Source organism: Xenopus laevis, chromosome 8L, assembly GCF_017654675.1.
Source record: "Xenopus laevis strain J_2021 chromosome 8L, Xenopus_laevis_v10.1, whole genome shotgun sequence".
Lineage (NCBI taxonomy): Eukaryota > Metazoa > Chordata > Amphibia > Anura > Pipidae > Xenopus > Xenopus laevis.
Genome location: NC_054385.1, coordinates 86,891,353 through 86,902,989, shown reverse-complemented (window position 1 = coordinate 86,902,989; position 11,637 = coordinate 86,891,353). Strand labels below are relative to the sequence as shown.

General features: G+C 38.9%; 1 protein-coding gene across 3 annotated transcripts in view; it reads left to right on the top strand.

Annotated features, from left to right (window-relative positions):
* The first annotated feature begins 932 nt into the window (after nucleotides 1-932).
* The window catches only part of frmd6.L (FERM domain containing 6 L homeolog), a 51,713-nt gene continuing 41,008 nt past the window's right edge, over nucleotides 933-11,637 (top strand). Inside the window, exons 1-3 of one of the 3 annotated variants that reach the window (XM_018230538.2) lie at nucleotides 933-1,139; nucleotides 6,788-6,888; nucleotides 8,728-8,948. The gene's annotated coding sequence lies outside the window, so the exon portion shown is untranslated. The remainder of the gene's footprint in view (nucleotides 1,140-6,787; nucleotides 6,889-8,727; nucleotides 8,949-11,637) is intronic. The other 2 variants (XM_018230539.2, XM_018230537.2) reach the window with 2 other exon arrangements.

Sequence of the window (11,637 nt, the reverse complement as noted above, 5' to 3'; positions counted from 1 at the left end):
ACAAAACAAGGAAGTAAAAAATGTTTTCCCACTCCCACCCATAATTTGCATATGCAAATTAGGATTCGGTTCGGTATTCGGCTGAATCTTTCGCGAAGGATTCGGGGGTTCAAAATAGTGGATTCAGTGCATTGCCGGTAAATTTGTAATATCGGCCCCGGCCTTGGTGTTTTACCGGCTATGCCAGTAAAATACAGGCCAGGTGGCAACCCCAGCCACCAGGGCAGAGAATAGAAAGGGACAAACACTGCTTTCAATAGCAATACATTTACAAATAACTTAAAAACCATAGAAAATTTGTAATGAATGTATATTGTGAAATGCCTTCGAAATGATGGCAAAAATAATTTTTTGGGTTGACGTTCACGTTTAAATGTAGGGTATTTCTGGAAAATTATACACAGATATGCTGCTAGATTGCTGCAAGCAAACAACTCTCAGGGCATATTTATTAAACTGTGTAAAATGAAAAAGTTGTAAAAAGATGTGTAAAATATTGCAGTGTGTGTATAATTTTACGCCATGCGAATGCCAGATTTGCTACCGTTATTTTCCCGGTGGAAGTCACTCTAAGAAAAAAAAACACGTAAACATTTGACACCGGTTTTTACGCCGTTTTTTTTTTTTACACGGCGAAGCCTGCCGATGTGTGGTGTATTATCCCGCCGTTTTTTACACAGCATAATAAATATGCCCCTCAGTGTAGTCATCCTGCTTTCCTATAGTGTTCACCATCCTTGCTGGGATTTAAAAAAAAAAAATTAAAAAAAAAAAAAAATAGAAATGGTTGTTAGTTTCTACTATGTTCTCTCTTGTAAAGGTTCAATAAAGCATGTTCTTGATTTTAAAAAAAAAAAAACCAAAACAAAACAGCTCTCTGCTGAGCCTGAGGCAGCCGAGGGAGGCAGGGCAGGGGGTGGGATTAAGGCACAGGGAGGGGATGGGGATGGGAATGTGCAGCGATAGGATCCAGCCAGTGTGGAGCGTTCATTCGGCTCCAAGCAAACACACAATCGGCATCTGTAAGGCACTGACAGACTGTGGGAGTGGGAAACTTTCCTCACTTTTCCCTTCTTCCCCAAGGATACACTTCCCCCTGTATGGCCATGCAGATTGGTGCGCTCACCCCGAGGATACAAGTAAGTGAGTTTCCTTCATGTTGGAGTGACTGCTGTGTGTCTGGCATCCCGGGAAGCCATCGCTAGTCTCTCATTAGGAAGTTCTTCTTTGCGTGAGTGGCTAGTGAGGCAGGGCTGCTGTCAGAGACTAGGAATGTGTTACCCTGCCAAGCAGTGCCCGTGCCAACAGCTCAATACACACGGTCTGTCCTGCTGCAACTGCTCATTATTAGGCACCATCTTCCTGGCACTGGGCAGCCCTGTAGATCATTTGTGCACATGTTGTCAGTCACAGACAGAACTTACACACAATCACAAGCAGGACAGTAATGATGTTTCACCAAGGGACTTGCAGCTGTATTAGGGATGCTGTGACTTAGCACATGTGTAATGTCTGCCTGGGAGTCTGAGCCCTTCTGACTGCAGCTTGACTGGATAATTACACCAGGGCTGAACTTATATACACACTGTGTTTCTGGTAATAATTACACCAGTGCTTTAGGCAAGTGTGTGAAATGCACAATATCACAAATCCGGAAACCCTGAGCTGCAGATCTGTGTAAGTGAAAGATCACTGGGCATTTTCATGTGGCAGCCGTTCCACTCTGAGCACTATTAGTGTGATCAGTGCACTGAGGCGTGAAATACCCTATTAAAGGCTGTCTGACAAATGTTCCCCTTATAGCTTTGCCTAATGGAAATGTGACAGTAATGGCTGCCCCCTGTCTATTCCACCAGTTCTGCTCCTGGCACGACTGTACCTGCCCCAATAGCTTTTAATTATGCCACCTTAAATGTGTTTAACCCCCGTGTTGGCTGGAAAAGGTTTCATGTCTTGGAAGAAACAGCTGCGATAATATATAAATATGGAGGGAGCTTCATCCAAACACTTCAGTCATTCTGTTTATGTCCGGGCACAGTTCTGCTCGGGTGTTTAGCATTGGTGCAAGAGTTGAACTGATGGTGCACGGGAGAACTAGAGGGCGAAAAAAACGTGGCTGCAACGTGTTATATATATTTTTTTTCTTTTTTCTCCCCAATAATGATTTTCCTGTTTTAAGGAAATGCATCATTCCCTTTACTTTCAGCAACAAATGTTGTATTTGTTGTGGTTCCAGTGTGTATAAACACACTGGAACCACAACAAATACAACATTTGTTGTATGGCTGATTTCTCTGACAAAGTTACATTTTGCTGATGTGTTTGGTCATGTTTACATTTTTTAAAGGGGTTGTTCACCTTTGAGATAACTTTTAGTATGATTTAGAGCAGGGGTCCCCAATCTTTTTCATCCTTGAGCAACATTCAGATGAAGAGTTGGGGAGCAACACAAGCATGAAACAAGTTCGTGGGTGGTGCCAAATAAGGGCTGTTATTGGCTTTTGATGGCCCCTATGTGGACTGGCAGCCTACAGGAGGTTCTGTTTGGCAGTACATCTGGTTTTTATGCAACCAAAACTTGCCTCCAAGCCAGAAATTTAAAAACAAGCACCTGATTTGAGGCCACTGAGAGCAACATCCAAGGAGTTGGGATGCAACATGTTGCTCACGAGCTACTGGTTGGGGATCACTGATGTCGATAGTGATATTCTGAGACAATTTGTAATTGGTTTTCATTTTTTATTATTTGTGGTTTTTGAGTTATTTAGCTTTTTATTCAGCAACTCTTTAGTTTGCAATTTCAGCAAATCTGGTTACTAGGGTCCAAATTACCTGGACAACCATACGCTGATTTGAAAAAGAGACTGGAATATGAATAGGAGAAGGGCTGAATAGAAAGATGAGTAATAAAAAGTAGCAATAACAATACATGTGTAGCCTTACAAAGCATGTGTTTTTAGACCCCCTTTAAAGCTGGAAAGAGTCAGAAGAAGAAGGCAAATAATTAAAAAAAACAAAAAAAAAATGTTTTTGAAGATTAATTGAAAAGTTGCTAAGAATTGGCCATTCTAACATAAAGGGTTAGCAGGTATTAGCAGGAACAGGTATTTTGGCTGTTTTAAAGTGGTATTATATATCTAATTAAACTCTTTGTGACCTTTGGTTAATCATGTCACCTCCCTGAGCCTCAGGCAGTAAAATTTAGATTGTAAGCTCTATGGGCCCCCTCAACTGTAATGTATTATATGACTTGTGCTGTGCAAACATTTGATCTCTACATATTTAATAAAGCTATATAGCTGTACATGCTGTGTGCTGTACAATATGGTGGTTCAAGTTATACAAAAAGAATTAGCTGAATTGTCATGTAAACAATCATCACTGCAGGATTTGGACTTAAATTCGACATGCAGCAGTTTGTTCCCAGGATGAGCTATCTCCTTAATGAGACCTCATGGGGTTCCTTTTATAATGGGTCAGGCTAAGGACAACTGTTTCTTTCTGGTGAAGTATGCATATTTTTGGTGCTTCCCCATTGTACACCAGCAAGGCCTAAACTACAGTTTATTACCATATGAAAGAGCGTGTGTAGCACTCACTTATAAGTCAAATGCCATTCATTCTTCAGACTTGACACAAACGTTATTGCATGTGCTGCCATACTACATGTTGTGGGATGCAAATGGTATTGCACTAACCCATGCAGCTAGAGGTAGATTTACTCAATCTAGGAGTGGAATCAAAAATAAATTCCATAGACTTCTGAAAAACACAAATTATTCAGCTTTGCCAGCAGCACTAAGTAGTCCAAACATCCTTAGCCAGAAATGTCAGGCTGAGGATCCTTTGCTTTGCTAAAAATAGCTAAAACACCTTATTTTTGAATCCCAGTGTTAATGACTAGCAAAGAAATGGTGGCATTTTTGTTGAAGTGCTTATCTCATCATTCTTAGCCATTGATCATGGATGTTGTAGTTTAACCACAATGAGAATTTGAATTTTATTATTTTCTGTAAAGAAACTGACATTTTCCCTCTAGAGATAAGTTTAAACTGCTGCCAGTTTACAAATTTCTGGCATTTCCTGCGTTGTATGTGTTTGCAGCTGCCTGTGGCACCCTTATGCTTTGCATTTTCATTTACCGTTTATTGCATTGAAATGGCCACAGGGTGAAGACGTTTGTAGGATTACTAAGGGCCTGGAATACTATTTCACTGTACAAGAATGTTAGTCATTTCCTTTCAGGATACTGATGTTTCAGTGCATTAAATCCAAACAGAATGTTTTCATATGTACATCTGGGATACTGAAATGTTTTTACAAACCGTTCTGGTTCAAGATGTGCAATTAAAAAAAAAAAAAGTCATATTCTAGTTACGTCCTGAATAATGAGGAACATGGCTGAGATTTACTATATCTGTGTTAATAGATGTAGTTTCCTTATTGTGGGTACTTTATGGCCAAACTTGTGTGACAAAGCTACAACTCATATCTGTCTTTGCTGGGGGTTGTAGTCGTGGGATCCTGCATCTGTGTCTGAGCCATTTGTGGTGCATGTGCACTGGGTTGTGATGTCTGCTTATCACTGAATTGCTTGTGAAGCTGAAATTCGACATGACAGCTGGATTCTTCTGTTCTTGAAGACCTCATCATTCCAAAACTATTCCCTTTGGAATCACTTGGAGCTTCCCTATTTTGCAGGGTTCATCATTAAAAGATGTTTAAACATTTCTAAACAAACATTGCTTTGTAAATCAGAAGTATTTTAGATTTGCAAGGCATTCCTTGTTCTGGGTATGGAAGACTTTTACCACTAAATCTAAATCAGCAGTGACCGTAAGGATGCACCACTTCCTCCAATGAACCAATTATTTCATTTAGCATCATCCTTAGATTTCTGTGGGGCTTGGTAAATGTGGTTGTGTCCAGCCTTTAACTCAAGAACCGGTGTATTTTTTTTATTTCTTTAGATGTATAAGATCAGTAGTACAGGTATCATGGGACCTGTTATCCAGAATGCTCGGCACCTGGGTTTTTTTAGATAATGGATCTTTCCATAATTTGGATCTTCATACCTTATGTCTACTGGAAAATCATTTAGAAATTATGTAAACCCAAAAAGCTGGTTTTGCTTCCAATAAGAATGCATTATATCTTCGTTTGGATCAAGTACAAGGTATTTTTTTATTATTTCAGAGAAAAAAATTAAATAATTTTTAAACATTTGGATTATTTGATTACAATAGAGTCTATGGGAGATGGCCTTTTCCCGTAATTTGGAGCTTTCTGGATAACAGGTTTACTGATAACGGATTCCATGCCTGTATACAATCTTTGCTATTGAGCCACAAATCAAGCAAAGGTACCTCTAGTACTGTAGGTAATTATAAATTTCCTTTATTAAAATTGCATGTATAATCCTTAATTTATATAGCACAGACACATTTTTACTGAGACTTTTTATCATTCACATTGGTTTTTGCCCTCAGTCTTAGTCCTTGCCATGGTGTGGCATGTGCTATGTGAAGTTACAGGCATGGAACCACGCACATGAACCAAATTTTGGCCCGGGTGCACAGTGCCAGGCAGGTGCTAATAATAATTATTACTACCCACTTGGGGTGGCATCCGTGATATCTCCACTGCTGTTTAAAACATACACATGTGGCAACAGCCAGATCTGAAACTGCCCTCTGGTTGCTATGGCTTATTTATCCTAAAGCTGGCCACAGACGAAAAGATCCGATCGTACGATTGGACTTCCCCATCTCCCGACCTGCCACTAACCATTCCGATCAAATAAAGTACAAAAGAACAGATCAGCCGATGTTCTGCCCCTGACAGCAATTGTACGAAAGTTATGTCCGACAAAAGCTAGTGACAAGTCTCCCTCTGAAAATCGTATGATCGCCAATACATTCAGAGATATTACCCACAGCCAACAGAAATCTTTTAACCTTTTAACACATGTTACCGAGGAACATATTTGTGAAAGTGATGCCTGGGGCACAGGTATGTAGTAACGTTAAATGCCTACATACCCAGCTCATGGAGGCATGCTACATAAAAAGTAAATGAAAGTAGGTTAAGATGAGCCTATAGTAATTAGGAAACTCAATCTGTTCTTCTTGTGTGATCACAGACAAACATGGAATGCGTTGTGTCTCCCCCCTGAATGAATGCATGGGCAGTGAGGTGAGACCTTGGGACTGGTGATGTATAGCACTGCTTCTGTATTTGCTGTACCCCTTTGGGCAGCCTGTTGTCAGACGATTGTTTTTGGTTACTTCCAGCCTTGCTATTCTCAAATTCAAAAAGTCTAAATGTAACCAGTGATGGAGGCATGTGCTCAAGCAAACAGTTGGTGGATATATTGTAGGAAGCGGGCAGGAAATCCCGGATATACCAGTGCTTTGCATATCTTGCTTTTATCTTTATGCATATGTGGGTATTATCTGTGTGGACTAATCAGATGTATGGTAATTATTGTGGTTGTTCTATTGTTACTTATGTCCCAAGAAATATACTTAAGACTGACTCCTTCATTACCAATATGGTTAGTATAGTCCGTGTCTCTTTGTAGAAACCTGAGGTTTTTCCTCCTTCCATGTAAGGAGGAAAAACCTCAGGTTTCTATAAAGACAGATGGCATGCCTCATAGCTTTGAGTTTGAGACTGGTTGAACCTTGTTTACCTTTTGTAAAGGTAGAATCATACGCTATTTAATACAATGTAAGAACCAATGTAAGGATCTGTTAAGCAATATATAACTCTTGAATAAATGCAGGATCTTAAGATGGCCATGGACGAGCTGACCGATATCGGCAGAAGACTTGGTCGGCTTGTCGATTGGGCTGGCTGGAAAATTATGATCGGGCTCCTTTGAAGGTAAATCAAAAGGATAGGTGAGCCTAATAGTTTCAGAGGTACTAAATACACCCGCAGGTTTGAAAAAATAATATTACGCACAAAAAGATATATTGGAGAAACTGCAGGATATAGAACCCATTATTTCTGGACCAAACCTATGCCCCTGAAGAAGCCGTGTTGACGGCGAAACGCGTCGGGCAGCATAGGTGGACGGTGGGGGAGAAGCTCCCATCCGTTCCCAACATAGGTAGGCAGAATTGTCCTCCTGGGAAAGGGAAAAATTTGAGGGGCGGGTAGAATACACCTATGCCCCTGAAGAAGCCGTGTTGACAGCGAAACGCGTCGGGCAGCATAGGTGGACGGTGGGGGAGAAGCTCCCATCCGTTCCCAACATAGGTAGGCAGAATTGTCCTCCTGGGAATGGGAAAAATTTGAGGGGCGGGTAGAATACCTGATACTAGGTCTCCCTAAACTTTAAATGATCGCCTACTTCATGGCGTTTTTCACTCCACCGATTACCACTTGTTGCAGTTTTTAATGTGTGGTGTTTTAAGGCAATTGTCCTGCACTGTCTATATGCTATTGAGGCAGTGGGTCTACACTTTTGTTTTGGTTTTGTGGTGCTGAGGGCATGGCCCTGCTTACTTTTAAATGGTATTTATTAAATGCTACGTTTTAAAGTTTTTCATTTTTCGGAAGCATTTTTGCTATCTCGCCTGAACTGGTTTGCAAGGTAGCTGTAGGTTTGGTCCAGAAATAATGGGTTCTATATCCTGCAGTTTCTCCAATATATCCTTTGAAGGTAACCCAAACATCGCCCATTGTTAGTGCTGAATCCTCAGATACAGGTAGAATTCTATTGTTTCTACCTGTATATCTGACAATTAAACTCTACACATGTATATTTAAACAAACAATCATTCCTGGAAAGTAATTGTAACGTCTAAGGCCACCTTTATTCTCTTGTTAGAGGGCGTTTCGTATGCAATGATGTTAGTACAGCGTGGCCACCTCACACACTAGGACAATGTTACGTTTTTCCTAGATGTGGCATTTTAGGATAACACTGGGAGGGGCTTGAATAAGAATTAAAATCCAATCCAATCCAATCTGAGGGGCTTGAATAAGAATTAAAATATACATGAACTGTTAAGGTTTAAAGGTTTTAAGGATTAAAAGAAGGACACATTTCCACATATTGTGATAGCTACACATTTTTATTTACTTCTCCATTATTAAATATTAGACAAAACCATTGCAAAACTTGCAGTGGTGGCGAGCAACCAAATTTGCCTACAACTCTATTTTCCTTCTATTTACCGCAACCCTGATATGAAGTGACATGATGAGATCATTTAAAGAGTAAAATGCATAAAAATGTTCATGACAATTATATAGCAATGAATATACATATTTTCACCTTATGTCTTTCTAGTGCTATCTGTTTGATTTCACAGAATGCCTTAGTTTAGTATTCCACTTGTTTCGGCTTGTGCTTTGTCTCAGACCCTCTACATCAGAGATTTCCAAGCTGTAGGGCTGTGGGTTTGGGTGGGCCCAGCTTGTATGCCATTTGGGGTGATATTTGGTGAGAATGCATATCTTCTCTCTTCCTAGATACTCACGGAAGCCCTCTGTTAAGGTTAATTAAGTCTGTATCTCTTGTGAATACACCACCATTTAAAGCACCCTTTAGGACATAGGGCTTTAGTCTGCTAAATATGACTTGTAAATCAATTTCTCAAAAATAGTTTGTTTTGTTTTTAAATTTCTACCCAATTTGTGTCATTTAAATGTCAGAAGAATCTGTTCTGTTCTCAACCCGAATAGTTACTCTTGTTATTCTTTTTGGTGCAGGTGTATATTGTAATGTCTGCACAATGTTCCAGCCAATCTTCATCACTGGTGTTAGGCCACCGAAACAACTGACTGAACATTGGCTTTTACGTTGACAACAGTGCTTTGGAGCAATAAATCACTCTACTACTGATCCCATTGTGACAAAAATTAGTGACGGTCAAAACTCAATGTAATTGATTTAAACTATTGACTTTACTGCAGTCCAACCTGGAAAGGGGGTAGGTAGCACTATAATTACTGAGATGCTTTCATGAAAATATCGGGAAAGAAATGATATTTATGTTAAGGGAAAAGGAATGGTTAAACAGATAAACCATGGAAATGTCTCAGAACTAGTCATTTATATCTTTATAATACACAAAAGCCATGAATATCTGTAAACTGTGAGTACTGATGTCATCAGTTATATATGGTGAGTAGTGATGTCACAACTGATGTCATCAGTTATAAATGGTGAGTAGTGATGTCACAACACTCACTGAAACTTGTGTTTTATAATAAAGTACCCCCTATTGCAAAATATGAGGATATTAAAAGTTACCTCGGCCTTTGGCCTCGTGTTTTTATACGCTCATGAAACTCCTCAGTAACTTATAATATCCTTATGATTTACAAGAAGGGGTACTTAATTTACTATATAACAAACATGTTCCATGAATGTCCTGTAAATTATATTCTTATAATTGGTGCTTAGTAATGTCATTGCTGTCACATAACTCACTGAAAGTTTTATCATAGATAATATTCCCTCATTTGTAAAATATGAGGACGTTAAAAGTCACCTCGGAGTTTCATGACCTGTATTAAAGTACACATACTTTTATATGGTACATGGTACTCCTTGGTGACTTATAGTACAGGTATAGGATGTCACAATAGTAGATATATACACGGTGGAGGGTATAGCTGGTCCTATAACTGTCTCACTGGTGCTCCGTCCCGGCACCAAAATTTAGTAATATAATTTCACAAAAGTTGAGAACAGACAGGACGCTGAAGCAGAGTTACTGCTGGTGTGCAAATTTATTTTCCACACATGTTTCAGGCAACATATGCCCTTTTTCAATACAGGTATAGGATCTATTATAGGAAAACCCATTGCGCATAAACACTTCATTTTATTCAGTCAATTAAATTTTTTTACAAATTACTCCCTTTTTCTCTGAAATAGTAATAGCTTGATCCCAACTAAGATATAACTAATACATGTTGGTGGCAAAACAATCCTATTGGGTTTAATTAATACTTTCAATTATTTTTAGCAAACTTAAGGAAACATATGGAAATCCAAATAACAATCCCTTATCCAGAAAACCACAGGTCCCGAGCATTCTGGAGAACAGGTTAAATTCATTGTTCACTAATGTCAGCAGTTAGTGATACAGCTGTCACGTGACTCAGTAGCTTTTGTACAAGTACTGGATCCATTATCTGGAAACCCATTATCCAGAAAGCTCTGAATTACGGAAATGCCCTCTCCCATAGACTCCATTATAATAAAATAATCCAAATTTTAAAATGATTTCCTTTCTCTCTGTAATAAAACAGTACATCATACTTGATCTAAACTAAGATATGAATCCTTATTTGATGCAAAACCTGCCTATTGGTTTATTTAATGTTTACATGATTTTCTAGGAGACTTATGGTATGAAGATCCAAATTACGGACCCATCATCCGGAAAACCCCAGGTCCCAAACATTCTGGATAACTGGTCTCATACGTGTAGTCTAAAAAATAATGTACTCCTGTTCTAAAATATTAAGATATTAGAAGTCTCAGTGTAGGTACATAACCTGTATACAACTGAAACCTGGTGCTTTTATATGGCCATGAAACTCATTGTTGACTTCTAATATCCTTATGTTTTACAATGGGGGGGGGGTCATAATTTCCTATAGTATTTACTATTTGAGGATATTACAGTGCAATTCTGACATTATAAAAGTTTTCTGTAGGACAGGAAAGCCACAGCAGTCCAATCAGCAAGGCAAAGGTTTTTGGTTATAGGTGCTTGAGGGACGTGAGTCTGACATTATTATAGTGGCACCTTGGGTTATGAAAAGGCTGGCAAATAATTGGCTTTTTATAAATTCAGATGCAGGCATGTTGAGTTTTAATTTTTCTTAACTGGAAAAATGGAAAGCCAAGTCCACATTAATGTTAATTTGTACCAGATGCAGAGATGTATGTGACTTTCACGTCCGGATGATCTCAGCTGGTTTTTGTGTAATGTAGGGACCCCAGATGGGATAGACAGATTATAGCTGTGGTTACCAAATATGCAGAATAAAGGATTTATTTTTTGCTGCGCTGTTTATAAATGCTGATCTGAACTTCTTCAGACTCAACTGCTGCCAGTTTTGCACGCCCTCAAGCTACAGCATATCCAAGTCATGATACCAGTGGAATTCTGGGGAATTTTCTGTCTATTTAGTGATAAAAATACTTGCAAACCCAACTTAAGAATGCTTTCCTAAAGGCATGAAAGCACAGCGTCTGGGTTAATTACAAACACACGCCTAACTCATAATGGTCATGCTTTGTCTTTAATCGTTGTAGCTGTTAAAGGAACATCCATTCCATTACACGGACCATCGATATGCTGAGTATTTTTTCTAACTGTATTTGTATATGGGTTAAAATATCAAATAAAACAACCACAATGGTTTATTCTTTTCATGAGTTTTATATTTGCTAAATATTATATTGACGCTTACATTGTAACTAAACTTTTAATGTAGGGTGTTGTAAGAAAAAGAAAATTAGAAGTTGTTTAAAACGCATATATATATATATCTTGAATGTTAAGTGGAAAGAAACTGTCTTTTCTGTTTGAAAGGATGTGTGTGTAAAGCAACTGACCTCTTTGTTCTTGTATGTTTACCTGTATTCAGCAGTCGCAT